The 18334-nt window shown below is 45.1% G+C and overlaps 1 long non-coding RNA gene across 2 annotated transcripts in view; it reads left to right on the top strand.

Moving 5' to 3' along the window:
- The window catches only part of LOC123858724 (uncharacterized), a 51001-nt gene extending 33050 nt beyond the window's left edge, over window positions 1-17951 (top strand). For both annotated transcript variants that reach the window (XR_010410511.1, XR_006794204.3), the window contains one exon: window positions 12997-17951. This is a non-coding gene — a long non-coding RNA (uncharacterized LOC123858724). The remainder of the gene's footprint in view (window positions 1-12996) is intronic.
- The last annotated feature ends 383 nt before the right edge of the window (window positions 17952-18334 follow it).

Genomic DNA, 18334 nt, shown 5'->3' with positions numbered 1-18334 from the left:
AAGCTTCTGAGCCGCGCACACAAGTTGCCTCTACTTTCCACCATTGTTCCACCTCCCCCACTGGAACAGTGCCTAACACTCTTCCCTTGGGATTCATTTTCTAAGTGTAGGGCACAAACCATTGTTTGAGAGTGTACTAGTTATCTATTGCTGTGCAACAAGTTACCCCAACTGGCTTAAAACAGCACCAGTTAGTACCTCACAGTTTTTCTGGGTCAGCAATCCAGGAGAGGTTTAACCGAGTCCTTTGGCTCTGGGTCTCTCAGATGGCTGGAGTCATCGTAAGGCTCGATGAGGAAGGACCTGCCTTCTGGCTCACTCATAGGGCTGTTGGCAGGATTCAATTTCTTGTCAGCTCTTGTGCTGGGGGCCTCAGTGCCCTGGGAGCTGCTGGCTGGAGGCCCTCCTTGGTGCCTTGCCGCGTGGGCCCCTCCAGAGAGTATCTCCCAACAAGGTCCTGGCTTCATCATAGTGAGTAAGTGAGAGAACAAGAGAGAACACACACAAGATAGAAGTCACAGTCTTTTGTGACCTTCTCTTGGAAGTGATATCCATCATTTTTGCCAAAGTTTATTAATTAGACACAAGTAGCTGGATACAGCGCACACTCAGGAGGGGATTACACAAGGGTTGAATAGCAGGAGGTGAGGAGCATTGGAGACCATCTCAGAGGCCGTATACCATGGACAACAGGGATGGGGTGAAATTAATTTTGATGTTGAGCAAATTATGATTAAAAACAATTAGTCATTAGCTATTTATTTTGAAGTGTCATAAGAAAATGTTACTACTGGATGTATTGCCAAAGAAGAGACTACATAAAAAAAAGCTGGGGGGGGGTCAATTAAAAGAAAAATATGAAGAACAGGTGGTTTCTAAGTGTGACTGCCAGCAGGAACTGTGACTTGCTCCTAAGTGAGAGGATATGGCGATGACGATGGGATGTCACTCTCATGATTACGTTATATCATATAAGATTCTGTCATATCAGAGATTCTCCTAGTGGACTCAATGAAGTAGGTAAGCCTACATGGCAAGGAACTCAGGGTGGCCGAGGATCTGAGGATAGCCTCTAGCTGACAGCCAGCAAGAAGCCAGGACCCTCAGTGAGAAAGCCACAGGAAATGAATTCTGCCAACAACCCGAATGAGCTTGGAAGTCGGTTCTTTCCCACTTGAGTCTCCAGATGAGAATGCAGCCCAACTGGCCTGTGGATTGCAGCCCAGTGAGACCCTCAGCACAGAACCTGGTTAAGCTACGCCTGAACTTCTGGCCCACAGAAACTGTGAGGACACAGGTGTGTGTTGTTTTAAGGCCTCTACATTTGTGGTAATGTGTTATACAGCAATAGAACACTAATGCACCACTCTAAGACACATGCGAAAACCTAAAAAAAACATTTCGGGACATGGCAAATTTAACTATATAATTTTTGTTTCAAATTGTCATGAGGTTCCAAATATTCTTCAGAAGGACAAAGCCCTCGAGGCCAAATTTAATAAGTCTTGGTGGGAAAGAGAGACCCATGAGCAGCATCTGTGGAGTGGAGTGAAGGGCACCTTTCTGATGGGGGTGCTATATACAACTAAGAGAAGGTGGCTAATCAAGGGTCATTGAGAAAACACCTTGCATCAGCTGAGTGAAGACTTTCTGAGGATTGGGCAGGAAAAGGACTAGAGAGTGTATTTATTTTTTCCTTTTGAGTTTGTGATCTGGAAGGAGAAGGATGAAAAAGCATGGTGGGAAGTTGATGTTGAGTGAGTCAAAGAGCAGCCGTGGGAAGTCTAATTAATTTTCTTGTGAGTGCTTAGCACTAGCTGGCCACAGGCTCATGGGATCACATCCATGGCTGGGACTAATATGACTAGAGAGTGAGGCCCTAACCTTCAGTTAACTAGTAGCTGGTATTAGAGGAATCTGTGGAGACAGAGCACCATGTTATAATCAGGGATTTTATTCTTAGACGTGCTCTGTAGCAGATGTCAGTGCCAATGTCTACTTAATGTGGTAGTAATAGTTAAAAATTTGTGTTATTTTAATGTAAATGCTAGTTTTCATTGAAGAATTTGTCTTGGTTTGGGTTCCTCCAATGTGGAATCCAAGCAGGGATTTGGATGACAACAGTTAATTTGGAGGTGATCTGAGGAAGCTCCGTTAGGGGTGAGGAAGTGAGCCAGGGAAGGGAGGAAACCAGTGAAGGTGCAAGAGTGAGTCTGTTGTCACTGTGGGCACCTGCGACTCAGTTGTGCTGGGGACCCTTTAAAAGGCAGTATTGGCTTATCTTAGAATTGCCCCACTGAGGGGCGAGACAACTGGGATATTTATTTATTAATTCTTGTCCTGTATTAGTTGAGGGTTACTCATGGAAGCTCTATCTCCCTGGCCTGCCCTGAGAGGGGGCCAAGTACACTCCTGTGGCAGAGAAAGAGCTCAGAACAAGAGAAATAAGGGTTTGGAGTAAGAAGACAGAGGAATGTATGGGAACTTTCACCACACTGCAGTTGGCCTGTGGGGTGGGCTGATGGGGTAAGGGCAGGACATTGGTGTGTATGAAGTGTAACCATAATATCCGAAGGGAATAACAACCAATACTAGGACACGCTTTCTCAAACACAATGAACAACCAGGGCTCATTTAGAGAGATAGTCTTCTAGGTCACAAGACACTATAAAATTGACTCAAAGGCAATGTTGGAGCCAGGGACCACAGAGGCACATGCCTCCTTGTGTCAGCTTACCAGCCTTGGACCTCTCTTTGTGCATTGCCTTTAATTGATTGGACGCTGGGCCCAATAATGACTAGGTAGCAATGACAAGACAAGGGAGGTACAAGGCAGGACCCCAGAGAGAATTTTGAATCCATGACAAACTGGACCCACCTCCGTGAGTCTTAGAATATCCTCACTGTAGCAAGTATCCTTTGCATTAAGAGTTCTAAATCACCTCTCATTTAAAACATGGCAGGTAGTTGAGATCATTGAGAGTAAAAATGAACTTCCTCGGTCCAGAAGGGATGGCTTTGGCCAAATACTAAGATTTGGACTTATGTCCTTAATATCCAGATGATGAACAGATAGAGAACGAATTACTTTTTGAACTCAAGTCATTCATATGATCAATGCTATTAGTAATTGCTAACATTTATTGAGTGATATGCTGGGCTCTGGGCTATGTTCTTTATATGTCTGACCTCACTGCATCCTCGCAACCACCCAGTTAGAGAGGCATTCTGCAATCTCCAATTCATAGGTGTGGGGATGAGACTTAGGTTAAGGAACTCGCTCAGGTCCGGAGAACAGCAGGGGCAGAACTGGGTTGGAAGCCAGGTATGACTCTAGGAACTTGGAAAGAAGTTCTCTAGGATGGCTGCCATGATCGTGTATGTCCTCTGAAATGGTTTGCGTCTCAGTGGGCCATGGAGTAACTGGGTTGTTATTGTCAGATCTGGGTCCCGGGTTTTAGAAAATGCTAGTGTGAGAAGACTGTCGAACGTCTGATGTTGCATGTGACAGGTGCCAAGTGACCGTGTGCGCCGGGAAGTCTCTGTGTGTGCTGAGTTGGCGTGGCCCCTGTGAACCATGCCATACTCTAGCACTCAAGTGTGAAGCTTCCCAGAAGCAGTCCGTCTTCCGCAGGATGGGAGGCTCTGCAGCAAAACAATGTCCTGGGAGTAGGGTGACCGAGATGCTTATTTTGGGTTCCACCCTTGGTTGGCTGTTTGACTTCAGGCAAGGGACTTAGTCACCAGGGAACCTACTTTTCTCATCTGTAAAATGAGAATAATGAGGCTTGACTCCTGCCTTCCTTGAAGGGAGGGCAGGAAGCTTCCTGAGATCACCTCATCAGAGCCTTTTGATCTGCTTGAAAGAATCCTCCTTAATTGCCCAGCCAGGTACTCGAGCAGCTGGGCGAAAGTTTTATGACCCAAGATTCCCACAGCCCATCATCCACACGCTCCCAGAAGCTCTCTGAGGTTTGCAATGATAGATTCGGCTGGCAAACGTTCTGCCAGGCCATCAGCAGAGATTTCTCAGAGACTGACTCATATAATAGATGGTTTCCCAGGGGTGTCCTTACCAATGCTTCCACTTATTTGTATCGTATTTCTTAAGAGTTCCTATGTACACATGGCAATTTCTCACCCTCCCCTGCCTTGTCCACACAGTCACCTTTGGCATCACCGAGAGCACTGCAAACCCCCAAGGGCAGCTCTTGGCTACTTCAGCTACATAGCCTGGATGTGCGCTCGGCCCTCCAGGTCCTGCCCACACCCCTAACTCAAAACCCGGCCCTCAGTTTCCTTTCTTGTTTCATTTCTCATTTCCTCCCTGGTTGGTTCATTTATCCAGTTAACCATTCCATTTTATTTGCTACTTGCCTCCTGTACCTCTGGGTTATGGTGCACTCTGGGGAACCCAGTAAGGCCCCTGGTCCCATGGAGCTCACAGCCTCGTGGCAGATATAGACACACAGACACTGGTGAGTGCCATGCAGTTTGATAAGCACCGTAACACGGGAAATGGAGGGTCTACAAGAACCTCTTCGAGGGGAGCCTAATTCCGTGTGGGGTGAGGGTACCACGTCTAGCAGTCAAGGATGATTAAGGGTGGCCACTGGGAGCGGACATATGTCTCATCACGAATGACTTAGGTGTGAAAGAGGGTGTGGGGAGTTTGGGAGACTGACACCACCAGGGCGAATCATGGCTTGGCAAGAAGCCCAGTACCTGAAGGTTCTGATGAGCCTTGTCCAGAAGCCTAGACCTTACTCTGGAAGGAAAGGAACGAGCAGCAGGGAGGTGATGTGGTCACAACCCTCAGCAGCCTGTCAGGTGCTCTCAGGCTTCTGGGCCTTCACCAAACCTTGTCTTTCTTCCTGATGCCCCTCCCTTCCCCAACCCATTCTCCTCCTGCTATGGTCGTACTCATCTTTCATGGTCCCTTCCAAATGCCATCTGTTCTTCGAAGACTTCCTGGACCCTGGGCTCAGAATTGTTCCTTCCTTTGGCACCTAGAGTCCATGACTTGTACGTTGCCATTGTTCACATTCTACCTGGTATTTTATGTTAGTTGCCGCTGCTTTCCCCTCACTGGACCGAAAGCTCCTTAAAGGTGCATTTACCCTGGAATATTTAACTCTGCATTTCCCACAGCACTTACAGTGCTTTGAGCCAAGCCTCTCCCAAGCTCTAGTTCCACTGTTTATTAGCAAAGTGATCTTGGATAAGTCACTTTATCTCTGAGACCGGGAGTTGTTTCATCTCTAAGATGGGGTAATGATTTTTATTGCATAGGATAATTGTGAGGATTAAGTAAAGTACCTAGTTAGCACTCAATAAACACTGGTTGCCTTCCTCCCTCCTCTGGTCTCTGGTTCAGAAAGATTGTTGCAACATCGTGGGAGAGCATCACAGAGGGAGGAGTGTGGCACTTTTCCCATGCGTCCAGAGGAAGTACTGAGTGCACGTGGGAGATCCCATCTGCGCTGGCTTGCTGCGCGCGCAGACGGAGAGGCAGGATATCAGCATTTTTGCCTGGAGCCTTGGGTATCAATGGTAGTTATGGCCACCTGTTCTTATCCGAGCCTTTTTGACAACTTCCATGGAGTACTCATCCTTAATGTAAACAAAAAGAAAGTGCAACAGATGATCTGCAAAAATAAACTCAATAGTATGGGTCTCCTTGTCTAGGATCATGCCCTAAACCAAGGTGTGCTTGTAGGGAGAGGAGAAACAGCGATCTGCCAATGAGTCTTTTCCTTTCCGACCTGGTCACTGCTCAGTCTGTGTACAGAATCTGTAGTATGAGATTATAAGGGTCATTGTCATGGCTGTGGTCATCCTGGTCATCACCATCAGCACCAGCCTCCTCCTCCCCCTCATCTATCATCGCTGTCTTTTGGGCACATCCCCACCTCCTCACCTCCCATGCCATTCTATATAGACCCTGCCTGCGTGCATAGCCTTGCAGGTCACTGGCTGCTTTTATCCATACTTGATTCTTCCAGCAACCCTGTGAGGCAGGTAGAGCGATTGCCATCATGTTAGTGGGCAAGGAATTGGGGTGCAGAGAACTTGGGTAACTTGCTCAAGTCACAGCCCAGGCTGGGAGTAGAGGGGGCATGGGCAGGGCTGGGGCTGAGACTGAGGTGGTTTGAAGCCTGCAGAGGGCCGTTTGACAGAGAGGACAGCCTTGTTTCTTGGCAGAATATCACCATGAAGTCTGAGGAATTTTTATAGCACTGGAGGAAGTCAATCCCTTTTTCTACTTCTTTTTGGTTCTTGGAATACCTACTGTGTGCCTGGGCACGTAAATGTTGGTTGCAAGAAGAGTAATCATGAGATTGCTTTATGGGGCTGGTGTGATTTCTGGAATATTTCACAGATGCTCGCCCTTTGTTTGCCTTGGCATACAGATGTGGAAAATTGCAGGAACATATATATTTGTCCTCTGTGGAAGTGCTAGGGACAGAACTGTTCTGTCTCTACTCATGTTTCCATGCAAAGGGCAGAAATGTCAAGGTACTGGGGATACTGGGAAGGACTGCTGTTCATTGGGTCACATTTGTCTATTGAGCAGGGTTAACATTCTAAGTCTTCATGTTGCTTGCTTTCTTCTGGACCCACCTTGATTCTGACTTGGTTCCTTGCACATTCACTTTTTCATGCTTTAAACTGCACTCTCCCTGCAGGTATTTGGGAAAAATTTTTGGCCAAAGAACAGAGGTGTTTTTCCTTTTTGTGCCAGCCTCTTAATGAATTTAAAAAACTAGCCAGGCTGGGTGTGAAAAGTTTAGAATTCCAAGAGATATATATCAGTGAACAGATTTTTCAACAAGACCCCTTCCATTCTCTACTCAAGATAATATTGGGATGCAATCAGGCAACACCTGCGTTGCATTCTCTGCTCTCTGCTTTGGAGATTTCTTTACTGGGATTGTTTCAAATAATTCTGGACAGTGAAGACCACCCCCTCCCTGCTTCCCCACTCTCACCCACCTCCACCTTAGGAGGGGAGATGAAGAGGCTCCTTCATGGTCAAGGATCTAAGGCATAATTTGGTCACTGTTTGCCTAGGGTCAAGGTGACCTGCCTTTCTCTTTATACTTTATACTCCTCTTTATACTTGAGACTTTATACTTTGACAACAATGGCATTCAATTGCTATTTCTTCTTTCACACTGGGGGCCCTGGGAGCCGGGTTTCCTCTAAACTCTAATGGGTTTATTACAGAGTAGCAGGCATGGGGAAAATAAAATCTCATGATTTACAGTAAGATATAGAGACTTTGAAGAACACCTCGTCTTTCATTCCCTTCTCTTTATTGTAATATCTACAAATTACCTCTTGGGAAAGGAGGAGCCCCAGGCTTGAGGTACTGTGTTCTCCTAGATAGAATTTGTCAAATCCATATTTTTCTCAAGAAAAGGATGGGAAGTCACATGGCAGGTGGCCATGGTGCTTGGCCTTCAAGGCCTGAACTTCTAAGTCTAGGTGCCTGTGGGGAGCCCCATCAACATGAACATTTTGATCTGGGAGTGCTGTGTGGATGGAGTCACTTTGGTGGGAAATAGGAGGTGCTGGGGCTGCATGTTCAAGCCCGTCTGCAGATCATAGTCACCCTGACCACTTGAACCAGAATCCCTGGAGGTAGCCCAGGCATTGAGATTTTTTTAAAAAGCTTCCCATATCCAAAGTATGGATATGATTGCACATCCATATTCTAATATGAATCACTGCTCTGAGGCAGTCTCCCGTACTAAAGATTGTTACAAAACATTTAAATGAAGTGAATATTTTTTGTCTCTACAGTTGCTTCTATCTATTGTCTAGTAGGAATAAGAACCTAGTGGGAGAAGTACCTAGTACCTACCAGAAGTACCTGGTACCTTGTGGGAGAAGTATCTAGTACCTAGCAGAAGTCCCTAGTACCTTGTGGGAGAAGTACCTGGCATCCTGAAGGAGAAGAGGGGGTGAGCAATGGCACTCCGAGCTCCAACACCTCCCAAGAGCCTGGAGTTTGTAGAGCTTCACCATGTAATCCTCACACCAAGTCTTCAAAGAAGGCGCCACCATTCCAATGGAATTCAGATGAAGTTTAGGGACACGCCTGAGGTTCACATGGTAGCTAAAGGTCGAACCAAGATTTGAATGCAGGCTTGCTTGGCCCCCAAGTCCAATTTCTTTGCTCCCTACCTGGATAGCACCCAACAGGTTGGGTCCTTCACTCCCCCTACAGCCCTCATGGTGGCAGTTAGGAGCCCTCCCTTCTCTGAGGCCCTGGACAACAGGATCTGTTATAACTGCCCTCTCCAGATTGCCTTGGGAACCCCAGGGGCCAAGAGTGCTTTCCTTGTGATTCAAAGGACTGCCAGTATTCCCCTAATTCCTCAAAGAACCCCCCAGGTGCCCCGCACAGAAGCAGCATAATATTTTTTTTAAAAAATCTGTATCCTGATTTTTGGCTTGGAAAGAACAGTTCCCATAACCACAGCTCCCCCTGAACTGAAATTTCTCAGAATCCCTCCAAGAACGTGGGACTGTGATCTGCAAGAGACACAGAACTGTGGATATTTGCCATGCTTTCCGACTGCTCCCCCCCGGGTTGTCCTGTTCTCCTCGGCTGGGTGACCGCGTCCAGGGGCATGGCAGCCTAAGGAGGAAATGTAACAGGGCTTCTTGGTCCCCATGAAAAGCCAATTATACAGAAATTGTACAAGAAGGTGGGTTCAGCACAAGCATGGTGACATACACTCAAGGATTTCGAGTCACGGGAAACGCCGTCTGTATCAGCAGTATGAGCTGACCTCCCTCTCCCCACGACCGAGGGCGTACTTCCTTCCGCAGGTGGTCCTGTTCTGCTGAAAGTCCGTTCCATCTGGGAATCACGGTCAGTCCTGTGTGTGGGCTTAGAGAAGGCGGTGCATGGACTGGAAGGTGTTCGAAGATGGCAGCCGGCTCCGTAGAGGGATTTGAAATGGTGTATGACAGCGGAAGGAAACAGAACGAGGGCAGTTTGCATAACTCGGGGTGGACTCGGGAGAGAGCAGCTGGTGCCTTGTCACGGCCGCCCAGGGCTGCTTACCGTGGGTCAGGCTAGGCCAGGCCGTGCTGGGTCCCTAAAGAAGCCACGCAGGTTGCCGTGGCTTAATAGTTTACCTCTCGCTCTGCCAACGTGCCCTGCAAATTACGAGTTCTCTTGCATTTTGCGGTACCACCATCTGGGACATGGAGCCTTGGGGACAGCTGCTATAAGGCAGAGAGATAGGGAGGAGGGGATCAGCTTCAAGTTCCCTCAGTCTGGATGTGACAAAGCCATATGACAGTGAAGCCAAAAACATTTACTATCTGGCACTTTGGAGACAAAGTTGGCCAGTCTGACATAGAAAAGCAGGCGGCTTCTGAAATCTTTCCTTTTCTTTATTTAACGTGATTTCTGTAACACCATATGGCACACACTGTTTTTAAGTGTTTTATGAATATAAACTCCTTGATTTCTTATAATAACTCCATGAGGTGGATATTATTATCCCCATTTTTCAGATCAGCAGATTGATGCCTAGAGACGTTACATGAGTTGTCCAAAGTCCCATAATTAGTGTGTGGTCCACCCAGGATTCAAAACCAGGCATGGGGGTTCCAGAATCCTTGCTTAAACCATTGCCCTCTACATTCTGCGAAAGCTTGCTACAAAAACACAGGCCTGAGGTTCTCAGCGGGTGGTGAGAGGTTGGAATGCATAGAGATCATCAGCTCATCGGGAAGCAGAGCTGGGAAAGCCTGGGAGAGCCCTGGAACCAATGCCCTCCTTTATCAGAGGATATGGTAGGGAAGGGAGGTGTTCAAACTTTCCCAGCAAGCTCTGCTTGTTCTAGGAGGTTAAAGGCTAGTTTGGCCAATCTCCTTTCACCTATCACCTGCCAACAATTTTAGAGTGGGGAGCGGAAGTTTTAAAATAAATCCCAGGCATCCTGTTATTGTACACACAAATACCTCAGTGTCCAAATTCATTTTGGTGGAGGCTTTGGGAGAGAAAGTGAGGCGTAGATCAGTCCTCTGGGCAGAGCCGGCCCCTGTAATGGGGAGGGCACTACTGTTTTCCACGACTGTCAAGGGAAGGTTTGCATACACGCATTCCTCCCCTGGCCCTTGATTCCCTCCCCTGTGAGTAATGCCAATGCCTGCCAGACTCAGGGCTCCTGGTGGAAAAAAAACACTGCGGGGGGCAGGGGTAGGGAACGCTGTCTGCAACCAGGATGAGAAAAGAAGTATCTTGAGTGGATCCCTTATTTACAACTGTCCTCCTTTTCCGAAAGCAGCCTCCTGCCCGTGTGGGGCCTCTGAGCCCTGCTGGGTGGGTTTCCATGTCAGCTGAGTCATGAGTCTCCTTCCTATTATCTTAGTTAGCCGAGTTTGTCACTTTCCAGCAGTGCGACTCACCCCTTGAAAGGGAAACAGAGAGCCTGGAGAGAGGAGCCTCTCATCAAACCCTCACAGCCCCTCCTTTGGAAGTGAAATCTTTCCCCTTTGAACTCCCATCTGAGCACCCGAAAGAGGAGGCATGGCAGGTTGAGGGGCGTTTGGCCTCTTGGAAGGGCCCCTGGGCAGATGGTGCCAGACTCTGGGTGGGAGCTAGGCAGCCTTGCGGAATTTTGGGAACTCTGCTCCCACTCTCTGACCAGCCCGAGAGGTCTTCCCAGAGGGTGGGTCCTTCTCCATTGCGCTGGACTGGGTCCTTCAACAGCCCAGGACAGAAAGCTCTCTACCCAGCTCTCAAAGAGGCCCCTTCCTCTGGAGAAGCCAAGGTGGGAAACAGGAGGAGGACGCTTCCTCGGGCCATGAGCACACCCTCACTTTGCCCGCCCCAGGCTTGATAATAACAGCCACCCCTATACATGGTTGGCCCCCTGTGTCCAGCAGGGGTGCTGCGCTTGGTCCCTCCATGAACACACCAGTTTGGAATGGAGCCAGAGAATCTATCTATGTCGTCTCTGGGCCAGGACAGACCCTGGACCTCCCACTTCCTCTGTAGCCCTCCACCTCCCTGTCACCCTTTCCTTGGGTACATTTTCATATTGATTTTTAATTTAACAAATGCTCATATAGCACGAACCTGCCAGGCACTATTTAAATACTTTATAACTATTAGCTTATTCTAACCTTCATACTGACCCTTGGAGGCAAGTAGCATGATCCTCATTTTACAAGTAAGGATACTCAGGCACAGAGAGGTAATTGCCCAAAGTCTACAGTTAATATCATAGAGGCGAGAGCTAGCCTAGGTACAGAGTCTGGGTCAGACTCGCTAGGCTATGTCATCTCATTTAAGTCCTACAACTGGCTCCGTAGCTCAGGGGTTAGAGCACTGGTCTTGTAAGTCCTACAACCGCCCGGCAAGGTAGGGATTATTCCCATTTACTCAGGATGCTGAGACTCAGAGAAGTTAATTTTGCTCAAGGTCGCACAGATATAAGTGATAGGGTGGCAGGTGGAATTCGCTTTTGTCTGACTCCAAGGTGACACAGACTGTGCTAACTGCTCCAACCCTGGAGGGAGAATGTTCTCCCTTGATGGGTGTGTGTAGCAAGGTGTTTTCCTTAAATCTCCTGTAGCCAGTCGGGAGCCCCCCGCCCCACGGCCCCGCACATTACCTGAATTCTTTCTCTTCCATTTTCTTCCTTTATCGCTACCTGTCACAGTGTTTGGACCCTCTAGTTGAATGTTGAATGACAGTGCTGATACTCAAGGGCATATTGTATTGTCTTTGACTATAATGGGAGTGCTGCTAATGTTTTCTTCTTTCTTTCCCAAGGACAGTGGTTTATTGTGGCTCTTTGGGTGTCCAGGCAGAACCCTGCATCAGGAGGAAGATGGTAGGGCTGATTATGGCTCTGCCTCTTGCTTCCGAGAGAACTTGGACAAGTTATGGAACTTCTCTGATCTTCAGCGTTGACATGTAGAGTTGGGCAAGATTTGGGGTTGACTGATCAAATTTTTTAATTTGTTTTTTTTTTAAGCTGCAGAATATTTTAGTTATAAGAAATCTTAAAAGTACCTCCAAATACAAAATAGGTACCATACTTATTAATGTATCATGGGGGCCATGGAAGGCTATGCAGAACTTAAGTTTGGAAATCACTGGATTAGGTAATAACAAGCTGCATGACTATGTGAAGCCAAGAAGTTCAGTATATTAGTTTCTGAGGTAAAATATTACCACACATTTGGTGGCTTAAAACAACAGAAATGCATTCTCTTACAGTTTTGGAGACCAGAAGTTCAAAATCAAAGTGTCGGCCAAGTCATACTCACTCCAAAGACCGTAGGGGAGAATCTCTCCTTGCCTCTTCCTGAACTTTTGTGGCTATGGTAGTTCTTGGCTTGTGGTTGTTTCACTCCAATTTCTGCTTCTGACCTTCTGCTTCACATGATCTTCACATGACCTCTGTGTTCTGAATCTTCTCTTTTGTTTCTTACAAGAACACTGGTCATTGGATTTAGGGTCCACTTGGATAATCTAGGATCTTCTCAACTCAAGATCCTTAACTTACATGTGCAAAGACCCTTTTCCCAATAAGATCATAGTCATAGGTTCTAGGGATTTGGATATGGACGTATCTTTTGTGGCCACCATTCAATCCACTACAATCAGTAATAATTTTACGTGTCTTCTATGTGCCTGGCACCATGCTAAGCATGCCAGACCACAGAGATAATTAAGACAAAAATGTTACTCCCTGGAAGCCTCTAGGCTCATTTGAGAATCTCTATTTAATTTCAGGTCTCAGCATTGAGGCTTGCCTGCCTGCCTTCTTCCCTCCCTCCCTCTCTTCCTTTTAAAACCAGGTTTATGGAGATATAATTTACATACAGTAACCTTCACCATGTTTAGGTATACAGTTGATGAAGCAGGCTTAGAGAGGTAAGATGATTTGCTCCAGGGTACACAGAGAGGAAGTGGCAGAGGCTGAGATTTGAACCTATGTGTCCTATGACCAGGTCCTGCTTACAAACCCGTCAATCTACCTGGCCTCCCCTCTTCCTCTAGAGGGGGCCTCCAGCTCCTCACCTGACAGACGAAGAGGTTGGCAAGATGCTTTCCGGAAGATCTTAGAGCTCTGACATTGGAAACTGCCATGGTGAAGTGCAGAGAAGCACTCTTTATTCCAAGGAACCCTTCAGTGCGAGGAGAATCTTCCCAAAATGGAAACTGGTATGACTCCTATAAGCAGTTAGCTGATTTGTGTCTGTGTGCCTGTTAAATGGATTTACAGCTCATGATACCTCATTTCAATTTAACTAATCCTCACCGAATGGACAAGTGATTTTAAATGATTCCCTGAAGGAACTGCAAGCTGAAGATCATATTAATGAGGCAAATCCAAGGGAACGGCAGGAAAATGGCTAGGAGGCTACTTCGTGGCAAGTCCTAGTGCTCGCTGCTCTTTCAGCGAATGCCTGGATAAAAATAATGGCAGGCGAATCACATCAGTCACAGAATTGGTCAAAAGACTTAAAAAATTATTGAGAAAACTCTTTGAAATATGGTCTTTTCATCCACTGTGGTTAATGATGAGTCTCTCCTTGGGTCTTGACACACCTGAAGAGGGTGTGAAGCCATTGCAATTAGCAAGACATTAAGAATTTTTTTCCAACTGGTTCAAGTCATGATATACTCAATCCAGCCCTTTACACATTTTGGTGAAATTTGATAATTTTGAATTTGTTTCTTAAGAGTGAAAGTGAGAAGCTGTAATCCATTGGTCAGAAACTTGCTCCTCTTGCTACTGTGATAATGGCTAAAGAAATATCTGAACATGACCCAGTGGCACATTCAAAGGGACTCCTTGGTCATTAAATATTGTCGGAAGATGCACAGCATCTGTGGCTGAAAAGTTGAAGGAACATTAAACAAATAATTCAGCGTGAGAGATTGGCTTTGCAACTGATGGAAAGTACAGATATTTTCTACACATTTCAGCTTATGCTGTTTCTAGATCGTTCATTTCAATAATGAAATACATTGAAGGGCCCTTTCTTGTGAGCTCTCAAAGGAAAGATGTACCAGAAAAGATTACATTCTCAACAATAGATGAGTTTCTTAACAACAGCAACGTTTTGGGTATTTATGTTGACTGGAGTGAAAAAAAAAAAAATAGACACATTTCATGAACTTGCACCTTATGTGAAATTTATCTGCTACATTGACCATAGCAAGCTATTTAAGCCAGGAAGTTAAAGACACAAAAGCACAGAACACAGTAGGATCTCACCGATGTGGATCATTATACAGAGGCAAGAAGTTTACAACATAGCAGAATCTTTATAATACTTGGTAATGAGATAGGGAGTACTCCTGAAAATACTTTATTTAAACAGGGATTCCCTTATTGTCTTCTGGCCAACTATTTGAAATAATGAGTGAATAAAATCAAGGGTTGAAATTATTCGATCTTTTCCAGGTTGACAAGTGGCTGTCAGGAATAAGCTATAGCAGATACATTGGGGAAAAAAAACACGAACCTGCACTCAAGTTGTCCCCTAAGGGTAAATGTCACAACTTAATAACGAGACAGTAAGTGCCTTTCAAAGAAACTGGTAAACCACAATGAGATACCATCATACATGCACCAAAATGGCTAAAATGAAAAAAGACAGACAATACCAAGAGGAGGCGAGAATGAAGAGCACCCAGAATTCCCACGTGGTGGGAGGGTCAATTTATGGAACCGGTCAGGCAGCTGTTTGACAATATCTAAAAAGCAGAACATAAGCAAACCCAGTGACCCAGCAATTCCACTCTAGGGATATACCTGACAGAAATGCAGACATGTTGTCCAAAAGACAGGCATTGAAATGCACATAGCAACACTGTTGCTAATATTTGCTGGAATTTATTCAAATGCCCATCAAAAGCAAAAGGGATAAACTCACTGTTGTGTATTCACACTAGACAATACTCTATGCAATGAGAATAAATGATCCATGACAACTTCAGTGATATGGATGAATCTCACAAATCAAATTTTGAGCAAAATGAGCCAGACACACAAAAAGGTGCCCCCTGTATGATTCCACTTACATGAAGTTTAAAAAAAAAAAAAAAAAGGAACAGGCCAAAAAGCTAGGATAATTGTTACCTTTGGGAGGATGGAAATAACTGGAAAAGGCACAAAGGGGTTTTTGATAATGAGGCTGAAGATAATGTTCTGCTTCTTGTTCTGTGTCTTTAATTGGGTGTGCTCAGTTAAATAAAATACACTGATCTATACACTTGTGATATGTACATTTTCCTGTATGCATATTACTCTTGAATACAAAGAAAAAAAAATGACACCTTTCCCCTGAAGCCGTGTTTGAGCACTGGTGATTTGAAACATTTCCAGTGTTAACATTGTTAAAAATGGTATATATAACGGAGATCTCTATTCCTGGAAAGACTGAAACAGAATATTCTAGACTGTTTTAAGTTTCTAAATGTTTTTGATGTTGAACGAGTTTTATTTATTTATTTTTTAATTCCAATAAATTGTGGGGAAAATGGATTGTTATCAGGGAGCTTGGAAATTTACTAGCCAAATTCACCAAGAATCTTTGCATAATTGGTAGATAGAATTGAAAAAGGAGCATTATGACTGAGTAAGGTAAAAATGCCTCATTTCTTTCATTTGAATTTATGCATCTTTGAGAGGCATCTTTTCTAGCAACAACAGGCACTTAAAGCAAGTGTCAGAACAAACCAAATTTAGGACCAAACTGTTAATCACTACATCATACAGATTAATCCAAGGTTGAAAAAACTTAGAAAAGCCTATTTGAAATCACATTGGTCTCACTAAAAGCATTTTTATTGTATCAATAATTTTTTGAAAGCAAAAAATAGAATAAAAATTACTAAAAATTGTTTAATTCATCTTGATTTCAACCTTTTAAATAGCCATTTTATGTGTATTTTATAATACAGATAGTATATTAGAATAATAGTATGTATATATAAATTAAAAATATATGCACATACACTGAATGTCCATGCTTGAAATTTCGTTGTTGATAGGGCACTCTATCAAAAAAAGCTCAGAGACTGCTAGTCTACACCAGCATTTAGCCTTTAGAAATAGGTTAGTTTCGTTGATGTAGGTCAGGAACCACAGAGAAGTTTTGAATCCTAACTGTGCCATTTACTAAATGTGTGATTTTGAGCAATTAGTCAATGTATCCGGATCTGGGTGTTCTTGTTAGCAGAATGGAAAGTTAGCACCTGTCTGGAAAAGTTTGTCACAGTAATTAAATGAGCCAGTATATGTAAATTTCTTAGTACCTTGATTAGCTTCCGAACGTTTAATCAATAGTCACTACTCCTGTCATATAGTCATTTACTAGTGTTTTGCAAACTTGCCTCATGAGAAGGATCTCCTGGGTGCTTAGGAAAATGTTTCGGTCTCACCTCAGATTTTCTGTATTAGAATCTTCATGGGTAGAATCTTGGAAGTTGTATCTTTAGAAGGTCACTCTTAGGACCAAGCAAGTTTGAGAAAGACTGATTTACAAGATGCTGAAACTCTCTTCCCTCTAATGATCAGCTCCATGCATGAGTCTTACCTCCTAAGAGCCAGGAACTCCCATAGGACCATCTCTGTCCTGCACAGTGTCTAGCAGAGAACTCTATAAGCCACTGGGGGGAGAAGGCCAAGGTGAAAGCTCCACGTCTGGGATGATAAGCAAAAAATGGGTCTTAGTTGGTGGAGCATAGCAATGGAGAGACTGGGAGAGGCAACAGGCAGAGATCCTCCACAGGAGAGAGGCAGCATGAAGAAGCAGGAGAAACTTCCCCCTTGGGCTTGGGTGCAGAAGTCGGACTAGCTCCTTGGGGTGCTAAGTGGGAGACATCGGAGGCAAAGCATGGCGCCCAGGCACACTGGGAAGGCTCTGTGTCCTAAGTCCTACGTCCAAGGTGGGAGTTGACCACAACTGATCAATAAAATTACCCAGGTCCAGGGTAAGATAGACTTGGTGCTTTACCATTTGACCTTCTTGACAAAGATCCATACATACCATTCCCATTGACTTAGCAGAGATTGGTCCCTGAGTTGGGGGCTTATCCTGTGCACGAGGAGAAAGCAGCCTAGAAGCATAGGAGGTACCTGCTTATTCAGGTTTACCCGTACTAGGTGCTTAATGAATGCATGCACATTCAGCACGCCATTGGGTAATTACACTGAATCTTGTCATTTTGTTGCCTGTGCATCCACTTATTTCCCCTGTTCCTCTCCTTGCCTCTGCAAGGAAAGATTGTCCTAGTTGGGGAGCATGGAGCGGGTGCTCTTCCTCAGCACAGATGCTCTGCTGTGTCCTGACAGCCCTGAGTTGCCCTCAATTGGAAGGTGTGGATAATTAAGTTAATGAACACGTTTCCACTGGCTGCTGAAAGCCTCATTAATCTACACACATGTTGCCACAGGCAAATTATGGCGTCAAGGGTGGGAGGATCAACAAAAATAACTTCAGAAATTCATTAATCAGACTTAGTCAAGCATGCTGTTCAGAACTGGGAGTTCTTATCCAGCAGTGGCCAGAGGATTAGATTTTTTTTTCCAGCTACATGAAAGGGACTTCTTAAGCAGTATTTCGGAACATCTAGGTTATTGTACTGGTATTTATGACTCTAGTGGTTGATACTAATGAAATCTGTCCAAAGACTTCCGTGTGGAGGGTTCTAGAAATCCTGAGTGGATGATCAGGTTTCCAAGCACACAAGAGGGAAAATATGATCATGGGATCACATGCAGAAACTTACCCAGCTATGGCAGAAGTGGTTTGTGCTCCCAGGTAGGTGATTTTCTCCCCAACCCTTCACACAGGTGTCCTTGGAGTCAGTTTGGAGCTGTTAATGAATGGTGAGTGGGGGCAAGAACAGGCATCGCTCCAACGGCCCCCTTTCTGCTATGGCAGCCTCAGAGACCACCGTTTCAGGTGGCAAAATAACAAGATGGAGGAAAACTGTTTGACCCATATTGGATTCACATGTGTGAAGATTAAAGTACATGATAAGCCATGGAGATTTCCTACTTACTTGCTAAGACAACAGCGTCTGTTGCATCCTGGTCGATATGGTAACAACTTAAGGCTAAGGGCTGTTTTTTGGAATATGGTGATTAGACGAGTTGTCTCATAATGTCCTCATGAGCAGAGGGTCTGGATTTCAGTATGGCCTTCAACGGGATCTTCTGTGGATAAGTTGGGGTCTTTTTCAGACCAGTTGGGGTCATGGGTGCTGGATGATAAAATAGTTACATGGGTTCTAAGTTGCCCAAATAACCATTTACCCTAAAAGAGCTCA

This window comes from Mirounga angustirostris, unplaced genomic scaffold (genome assembly GCF_029215605.1).
Source record: "Mirounga angustirostris isolate CCGP_5_RB_7025 unplaced genomic scaffold, mMirAng1.0.hap1 SCAF_4, whole genome shotgun sequence".
NCBI classification, from domain to species: domain Eukaryota; kingdom Metazoa; phylum Chordata; class Mammalia; order Carnivora; family Phocidae; genus Mirounga; species Mirounga angustirostris.
The sequence above is the reverse complement of the archived record's forward strand: the minus strand, read 5'-3'. Positions and strand labels throughout refer to the sequence as shown.